This window comes from Cherax quadricarinatus, chromosome 65, assembly GCF_038502225.1.
Source record: "Cherax quadricarinatus isolate ZL_2023a chromosome 65, ASM3850222v1, whole genome shotgun sequence".
NCBI lineage: Eukaryota > Metazoa > Arthropoda > Malacostraca > Decapoda > Parastacidae > Cherax > Cherax quadricarinatus.
This window is the reverse complement of record NC_091356.1, coordinates 7621187-7630115: the sequence shown is the minus strand read 5'-3', so window position 1 is coordinate 7630115 and position 8929 is coordinate 7621187. Positions and strand designations below refer to the sequence as shown.

The following is an 8929-nucleotide window of genomic DNA, read 5'->3' as shown; positions in this document are numbered from 1 at the left end:
TCTAATGTTGTGTTTCCCTTACAGCAGTTAAGAAGGAGGTTTACAGTGAGGGTCTTATCGGGGGGTTTTTTACCTTCCGTTGCAGCAAAAAAAAATAGTTTTTTTCCAACCCAGGTTTAGGGGCCATGAGGGTTTTTTTCCCAATAATTGGTTACATCACCGTGTTCTGCTCCCTAATCTATAAAGAATTATACAGTGTGAAAAAAGCAGATGTTTTTCCCCTTGTTTTTTTCCTTCACGCAGAATGGGACTCATACAAGGTTTGAGAAACTCTGGGGACAGCACCCAGCATTTATTATTTGAGACACACCCCTATTTTAACTCAATTTTTAAATTTTACTTTTAAATGAATGTGGGGGATTTTTAATAGGAGTGATTTCAAAATAGGGAAGATGATAAAAATTTCCGAGAATAACAAACGTTTCGAGAGCAATGAGAAAATCTAGGAGAAAACTTTTGTTGGTAGGGTTGGTGTTGAGTTTGGGGGGCCTTTGCTGTTGAAAAATGGAGGGGGGGGTTAAATGGGGGAGGGGTAGCTGGGGAGATGGTGGTGCGGGGGGTGGGAAGGTTAAAAGGCGGGAAAGCTTGGGTGAGATAAAGGGGGAAGGGGACCTTAGAGGGGGGTGTGCGGGGTCTGGTCAGATTGATACAGGCGGAATATAGAAAATTGTTGGAGGTTTTTGGGGAAAAGAGAGGAGGCCCGGGGGTGTGTTTTAATACTTTTAACTTTTTTTAAAAGAACTTCACATATGAGTTATGACTGAAGCAGACAGCCTTAGAAAGTACCCAAGTTATCTAGATGTTTGTCAGTCCAGAAAAAAGTTGCATTACTGATATAGATAAGGTGGTTAACTAAAAATTTTGATATGAACGCTATCCTTACCCCATTATGATCCTGGCCCGCAACCACCACCCATCCCCCAACCCTCTCCTCCCAAACACTCTTTTTTTTAAATCCAAATTTTCCTTTTTTCCCTTTTTCTTCCCCGCTTTTTTCTCATCATTTTTCTTTCCTTTCCCCTTTTTCATTAGTTAAAAAATCAGCCCCCCCTACTGGTTTAATTTCCTTGCTCCCGGTGGTCTCTCCTCCCGCAGGAAGGCACTGGCACGTGACCAATACCAGGATCACCCATGGCACCCCCCAGCCCCCCGCCCGCAGTCCTCAATAAGACGACGCCAAGATCCCCGCCCCCCTCCGCCCTCAAGGATATCGCCAGACAGCCTTTAGAACGAGCCAGGAGAAAAACAATGAGTATTAAGCTGATTCAGGGGGGTACAAGAACAGGGCTGGGGGGGTAAAACTGTGTGGGCGAGTTTGTTTATCAATTTTTGTACAAACATATATAAAAGCACCAACACTTGTTTTGTGATGGGTTTCATTTTTACAAATTGCAATTTCATCTGTTTCACCTATGCCCACATTGTTTAAGGTGTTAGTCCCAACCACAGTGTGACCCCCATCGTCACACCCCCCCTCCTATCATTACCCCTCGGGCCCGCCTCGTTTGTGTATGATAAAGAAAATATTAAACTATATATAGTTCTTTTGCCGTACCGAATCATTAAAAAAGTTCAAAAAACTTTTTTTAGATTCCAAATTTTTTTTTTTACATGAATGACATTGGGGTGTGAGGCGTCCGGTCGAGCTTATACAGGGCATCAATACGCAGGGTTACCCCAACGTATGTTATACCAACGTGGGGAAATATCTTATGGGGAACAAACATATCCGGAGGTGACCCACCTTTCCTCCTGGGATTACCTAATAACCGATTTTTTTTTCGGGGGAAATAGTGGGGATTTTTCCCCTAGTCTGTTTTTGTAATATATGACCAAGGGCTTTGATCGAAAAGGATCAGTTTGTGGAAGGGAGAAGGGGTTTCTTTTTTAGGAGGATTTTTGAGAGGTAGATAAAAGTAGTCACGATAACACACGCTGGTAGTGCTACCAGAATAATGCCGTTGTTTCCCTTTAATGGGGTATGTTCCGTTACTTTTTGTGGACATGCAACTCGATTCTGCCGCAAATTTTTTCCCGAAACGTTTCGCCTTTGAAACAACGCTTGAATAAACGAACTAACACGGAGACAAAAAAAACTGAAGTGATTAGTCCACCAGCCTTGGGGGGTAAACCCCTTTAGTTCCTTTTTTGGGGAAAAAAATTTATTAAATAAAAAAGGCAAACCCCAAATGGGGTGTTACAGCTTAGAGCGGGGTTTAAGATCATATATAGAAAGGGGTTGGGGGGGGATAATAGGGAATTTAAAAAGGGGTGTAGGAGGAAAGGAAGAATTACGTTCGTGTAATTAATCAGTTGTCGAGGTGGGGCCAGGAGGGGGGAAGATAATGTAAAAGGGGGAATTTGGGTAAATTTTTCTCTTGAAAGACCCCCGGGAAAATTTGTAAAACAGGTATACTAAAAAAAAAAATTGTAATTTGGGATAAATTAAAACTAAAAAATTTTTTTGTATGGCCCTTTAAAATTTTTCCCTGCAGTTGGGTTTCCTCTTATTGGCCGTATAAGACCCAATTTTAAAACCCCAAAAATTGCCCCTTTTTTTTTAAAACATTAAGTTATGCATTCAATGTAAAAAAGGTTTAGATTTTTTGAGGAAAATTTTAAAAACTTTACTGACATTGCTAAAAGAAAATTCTTTTTGGGTTTAGGCTTGCTTTTGCTTATAAAAAAAAGGTTACAAACATTGAAAGTTTGAAGCCTATTAGAAAGCTTTGTAACGCGAATTTATTCCAGTTTTTTTTTATAATTATTAAAATTAAAAAATAATTTTTCTAACGTTCAATGTTTTAAGGTTTTTTTAAAAAGAAAGTTTTACTTTATTTAAAAAAACCCAAACTCACTAGAGTTTAGCGCTTCAAATTTTCTGTTTTTTAAAAAAGTTTTAAAAAAATAGAACCCCTTTTTTAATTTTTGAAAAAAAAAACAAATTGGACTTTTTAAAAAAAAATTTGATTTTTTTATGATTATAATTTAAACGAACCGGAAACCAAAGCTCGACAGTTTGAGTTATGTTTATAATCCAAACAGATATCAAGATTTTCCCCGGGGGTCGGCATAGTGTTAGGTATAAGGATCTTTGGGTTCCATTAACCCCCAAGTCGTTGTTTATATTCAAAAAAGCCTTTTGAATTTTTTTCAAATTTTCAACCCCGGTGATATCTAAGGTAAACCCAGAAGCATACAGCCTGGGGTTTTATATAAACACACAAAACATTTACCAGGGGGTTTTTTCGCCCCGGGGGCCCGGGCCGTTTGGGGTACTGTTGATGGGTTACATATTTTAATGTTCAATTGATTATACTTTTTCGGTTTTTAATTTTTCCCAAAGCATTTGGGGATATTCTGGGGGGGGAAACTTTTTTGGGATTTTCTATAATGGTGTCTTAGTGGTAGTGCTGATTTTTAACTTTTAATTAACACAAAATTTTGAACGCAGACTGCTTATCTCTTTTTTTTGCTGGGTTTTGGGAGTTCATTTTATTTTTAATGTATTGAAATTTTAACGTAGTGGGAAAGATCCTCAATTCCAGTGGTCTGTCCATTTATAAACCTCTTCTCGACCGATAGTCAACGTCCGTTTTCCGATTCTTTTCCCCCCACCCCCCTTTTTTTTTTTTGTTTCCTGATTGATCTTCGGGGTATAATTCCCGTTAATGAAATGAGCAGATCTTTGTCCTGTCATTCCGTTTATGTCTGGTTGCATTTTTAGCTCCCTTCATGATAAAAAAAACCCAAAAACTCACCCCCCACCCCCCCACAAATTTAAGGGTTCCACTTATTTTAAAAAAAAATTAATTTCGACATTGGGTCATTGAGCATCCCCACTAAGGGGCAATAAAAAGGGCTCATTAGAAAATGGGGAGGTGATCCGCCTCATTTCCATCTAACCTCCACTGACGTAGAAAAACCCTTGATCAATTTTTAAACCTCTCTGCAAATTCTTTTATACTAGTCATTGCTTTTTCAATTTCTTAATTTAATCACTCTTGTGAAACATTTTCCAATTTCGGCTCATTTGCCTGCAATTTCAAATCATGAATCCTCCTCCTGTGAAAAGAGAATAAATAATCGCTTTGATACTGGATCCATGAATTATGTGGGTCAGAAACCCCCTATAAAAATATTTGAGCAAGAATTGAGGCTACTTGTGTTGATCCTTTTTAACACTGAACGATACAACGGGGACTTTTTTTGCTTGTTATCTTTCCCTTACACATTTGCAATTTATTTTTGGGGATAATTTAATTTTATGAAGAGGGGAAGGAAGTTTGACCGATAATATAACTTTTGGGTCAGGGAACCTGTCAAAATTGTTTCAACAAAGATAAAGCCACCCCACAGATTTTATTTTGAATATTTGTAGCTGCAACATTGAAGCCCATGTTTTAACCATAAGCAGCTTAAGATTTTTTGGGTTTAGCGCTTTATGTATATAATGGCAGACTTCATTCCAAAAATTTCGATACACCTGATCCCTTTCTCTTCTTTCATCTGATTCGTGATTCACTTCATTTTTCAGTGGCCTTTTCCCTTTCAAATATATTTTTCCTTCATTCGTGTTCCTTTTTTTAGTCTGACTTTTTTTCCTGAAAAAAGTTATTCTATACTTTTCTTTTTTTAAAAGTTCTTTTTCAACTTCCTTTTTTTCCATACCCTTTTCAAACTTCCCATTTTAAACCCCTTCCTTTCGAATCTCCCAAGAGTCTGTATCATCAGCAAAGAAAACTGACAACGTCCCCCTACCAGGTTCTGATGGGGGGAGGTCGCGCCACCTGATTCGACTTCGGGGTACGACCGGAAAAGAGGAACCAGCGAGGAAGGAGAACGGATGGAACCTCCTTGATGAGTGGGTACACGATAAGAAGAGCGCGATCTCAACGCAGGCCCTCGAAAAAGCCTTCGATAATGACCCCAAACACACCGACTACCTCCTGGGAGTATCCCAGCGTTTGGGGGGGAAGTGAGAAAGGACGGGGGGGATCGCAAAACCCCTAAACTAGTGATGAAATTAAACTTTTGGCGCCCCCAGATTTAACGACAGGAGTCTTACAATGGTTTAAAGAGGGCAAGCTTCATCTTTTTCACCCCCAAATTTTCTTTTAACGTGAATTTTCCCCGCACGGAACGGGGATTTATTGAGTTGGGAATCAATCGGGACGAATGCCCCCCTTTCCCTTTGGCAGAATGTCTCGTGGATCTTCAATGAAAACGAGTCTGTCCCATATTTTACTGAGATGCCAAAAGCCCACCTACAAGATTCTAAAACCCTGAATTAAGCTTTTATACAGTCTGACCTGTGAGTGTGTGTATTGTGAACCTGCTCAGTGAATTTTATTTGAGTAATGATGTTTAATATTTTTGGGAATCTGTCTTGTACACAAATATAGAAGCCAATTATTTTTTATACACAATTTTTAACTAAAAGTTCTTTACGTTAGGTCAAAATTTTAGCCCCTTTTTTAAGGTCAAACCATATTGTTGACTACCACAACCAGGTTTTTGCTGCTATAAACCTAGTTATCAAAATTGGGTTGATCAGGACTTGCAGCCGGTAAAAAATTCAGACAGTGTTACCACTAAAGGGGCAGTAAAACCCTTTAAAGCAAGTTCCAGAAATCCCCAAAAGTGGGGGAACATCCTTCCAAAACGTTAAGGGAGAAACTGATACTTCGCCTGTTGAGTTATAGAAGACATAGACCAGTGGTTCCCTTTTTTCAGCTTGTTCCCCAAATTTTAAAATGCCCAAAAACATGTTACCCCTTTTTAAAAATTTGTTTTTATTGATATATATCTAAACGTGAACGATAAGCCTCCTTTCCTCAATCCCAGCAAAAACCCTTGAAAACTAAGAACCACACATAATTTTATAAAAATTAATGTGATAATGGTTTGAAAACGAAGTTGAAGATGAGATAGCCATATGGGTCTCATTGGAAAAGGCCACAGCAGCTTCATCGTTCATCCCAAAGTGGGTGGAGGTAGAGTTGAGGTATCAGCCCCTTTTGAATGATGTCCATCCATCACTTTGTAGGAAGTGCAGCATAGGCCGAAGGGATAACGTGGTGAGATGAGTTGAAACAGAGCAGGTGGACAGGGATTGACTAGTGGTAGTTGTCGCAGAAAGGGAAGCGTTGAAGTCTTTGTACAAGATCCCCTGATCCCCATTCATCATCTGCGGACACTGCAACATCATGGGATCTTGGTACAAAGATAAGTTTGCCCAACCTGGGCGACCCTTATTTCACTAGTGGCAGGCCCATGGATCCGCCTCTTCCGTTTCAACTCATCTCACCCGGGTTTAAGCCACTCTCGGGCCTATGCTGCACTTCCTACAGGTGATGACTGAACACTGATCAGGTGGGGGACTGATACCTCCCTCTCTCCTTACCCACTTCTACTTTCATTAAACGATGAAGCCACTGTGTGGCGAAACGTTTTTCAATAAAGATTCCCCATATGTTGCATAAGTTCTCAATCCTCTTCAAATTAATAATAGCTCAAATTCCAGTAACAGTGGGTAAATAACTATATACTGACAGGGCAGTACACATACATACCAGCTTATGTCTACCTCGGCTGATGCTCACAGATAAACTGACAGTGTGAAATGAGGCAGCCTCAGGAAGTGAGGGGACGCGTACTGGACAGGTCGATCTGGGCTACTGAGGACTTTTGTCCTGAAGCATACTTGTCAAAATACTTTGGGTTTCCACACACTTAGCTATATATTTTTTCTTTTCTAATACTGTATATTAGTTTTTTATGTTTATTGTTATTTGGTTTAACTTTTTTACTTACTTATAATAGGTTTTTCTTTAAACTTTATATACTAAGACAAAGTTAACAATAATCCTCATACCGGGGACCGCATTGTTTTCTTGATTTTCAGAATTCATAACTTTTTTCTTCACCTCCATTACCCCAAAATGGTTAAATTACCCCAGGGGGTAATTTACCCCAGTTTGGAAACCACTGAAGATATTCAGATCGTCAAAACACAGTCTTAGTCTGAGATAACTGTAACTACCGGACTTTGAATGAAAGTGTACTGACAGCACGTGTTTTACGGTCATCAATCCTGCAATCATTTTTGTAAAGTAAAAGGACACAAGTGCTAACGTTTCCACAAAAATGTCACATGGGTTTCACTTGTGTCCTTTTACTTTACATATTTCGTAATTCTACCAACTTTATTAACAATAATTTTTGTGTTCTCAATCCTAATGTCCAGAGATCTGGCTGTTCCCAAATATACTTTGTTGACTGTCCTGACTGTACATAATGTTTTTTTTCCACATCTTTGGTATCATCCCTTTTTCAATCTATGTTTGTGTTACACTGAATTTAAAGGGAAAACTCAGGGATTTTTCACAGTTTAAACCCCAACCCAGCCCCTTTCACCCCCTGAGTAACCTCTAAAAAATACTGATTTCAACAGCTCAACTATTCTTAAAGATGCCCCCAAAAACTTTTTCCCCACCCCAACAGGTTGAACATTTTTTTTAAAAAGGGGAAAAGAAAATTTCCCTGCAAAGCCAGGTAACCAAAACCGTTTTACAGTAATCCGGCTGGGCGGATTGCACATACAACATCGTTCTCCTGCCACGGCGTCGGGAACGTTCCGGAAAGTCTAGGTTTTATTCTGATAGTTGTCGATCAGGAGGGGATGGTCGTAAAAATCTCATCGTTGCCCATGGCTATCATCCTGGTAAATTTTCCATGAAAATTTCTGTTTATTTCCGCATGGCGTTCATCAAAGGATCAATGAGCCCAATAAATCACAAATTCCGTTAATCTGTTTCAAGCACTCAATGATTCAAAATAATCTTCGCGGTATATACAAGTAAGAAATTCTTTTTCAGGGAATTTTCTTTTGTAAACATCAGTGCTAAAATGTAATTTTATAATGAAATTCTGCGCCTCGAGATGGATCACAGGGTGCCGATCTTTTTCTCTCTGGGATTATGCGTACATAGACTGCATAGATTATACCAAGCCACAAACGCAGTTGTAGGCCCTACCATACTAGCACTATTTCAAGTGGTTGTTAGATATAGAATGGTCAAAAATAAAAATTCCGGATATATTAGACCAAAAATATAATCTGCAAAAATTTTTTATAAAGGGAAAAAAACACTACAAAAAGCTTCCAATAAAAAATATTACTTATGGAATAAAACGGAAAGAATGGCTTTTAATGACCGAAAAAGGGGATAGAACGTACCTATATAATTATAAGTACAAAAAAAAGGAAGATTGGGGCACCCTCAACAGGCTGAAAAGTCAAATATAAACGGGGAAAAATTTAAAAAAAGAAAATATTTATTCCCAAAATGCAATAGACTGATGGAATGTGATCCAAGAGACAGCGAATGCTACAATAGGAAACTGCGACTGACTAATAGACAGGCAAAAGAAGCATAGCTCGGCTCCTGCACCTGTAGGGAGTTATAAACAGGTACATGTATACGTACCTGCGCTTGGAACTGATGATAGTGAACGTGATGGCAAAAATGATGACAAGCAGAAAGCCCTAAACTACTGATACCAGTGTCTGTTTTCTTTAGATAAATGGCTCAGAGAACCGACATGTCGGTTCCTCTGAACCATTCATCTACAATCCTGTCAGACACTGCAACTTCTTGGGGAATTTTCTGCTTGCCTAACCCCTTGGGCACGGCCTACTTCCACATTGGAGCAATGTGACACCACTACGACTGCTGCACTCTCCTGGGCTCACGGCTTATAAGCTCCTTCTCCGCGCTTATGCCGTATTCTACCAAGATTACGGACTGACTACCTCATTCTCCTCCTGTTCAAGATTATCCTATATGGACTGATGAAGCCACTGTGTGGCGAAACGTTTCCTCAATAAAGATACCCAAGAGTGGCACATGTGTCTACTTTATCA

The 8929-nt window shown here is 39.2% G+C and overlaps 1 protein-coding gene and 1 long non-coding RNA gene across 2 annotated transcripts in view; one reads left to right on the top strand and one right to left on the bottom strand.

Moving 5' to 3' along the window:
• Window positions 1–8929, bottom strand: part of LOC128700517 (alkaline phosphatase, tissue-nonspecific isozyme) — a gene marked incomplete in the record, with an annotated part of 275054 nt that overhangs the window by 4921 nt on the left and 261204 nt on the right.
• Window positions 1–8929, top strand: part of LOC128700613 (uncharacterized) — a 71427-nt gene that overhangs the window by 47516 nt on the left and 14982 nt on the right. The gene's annotated exons all lie outside the window — the stretch shown is intronic.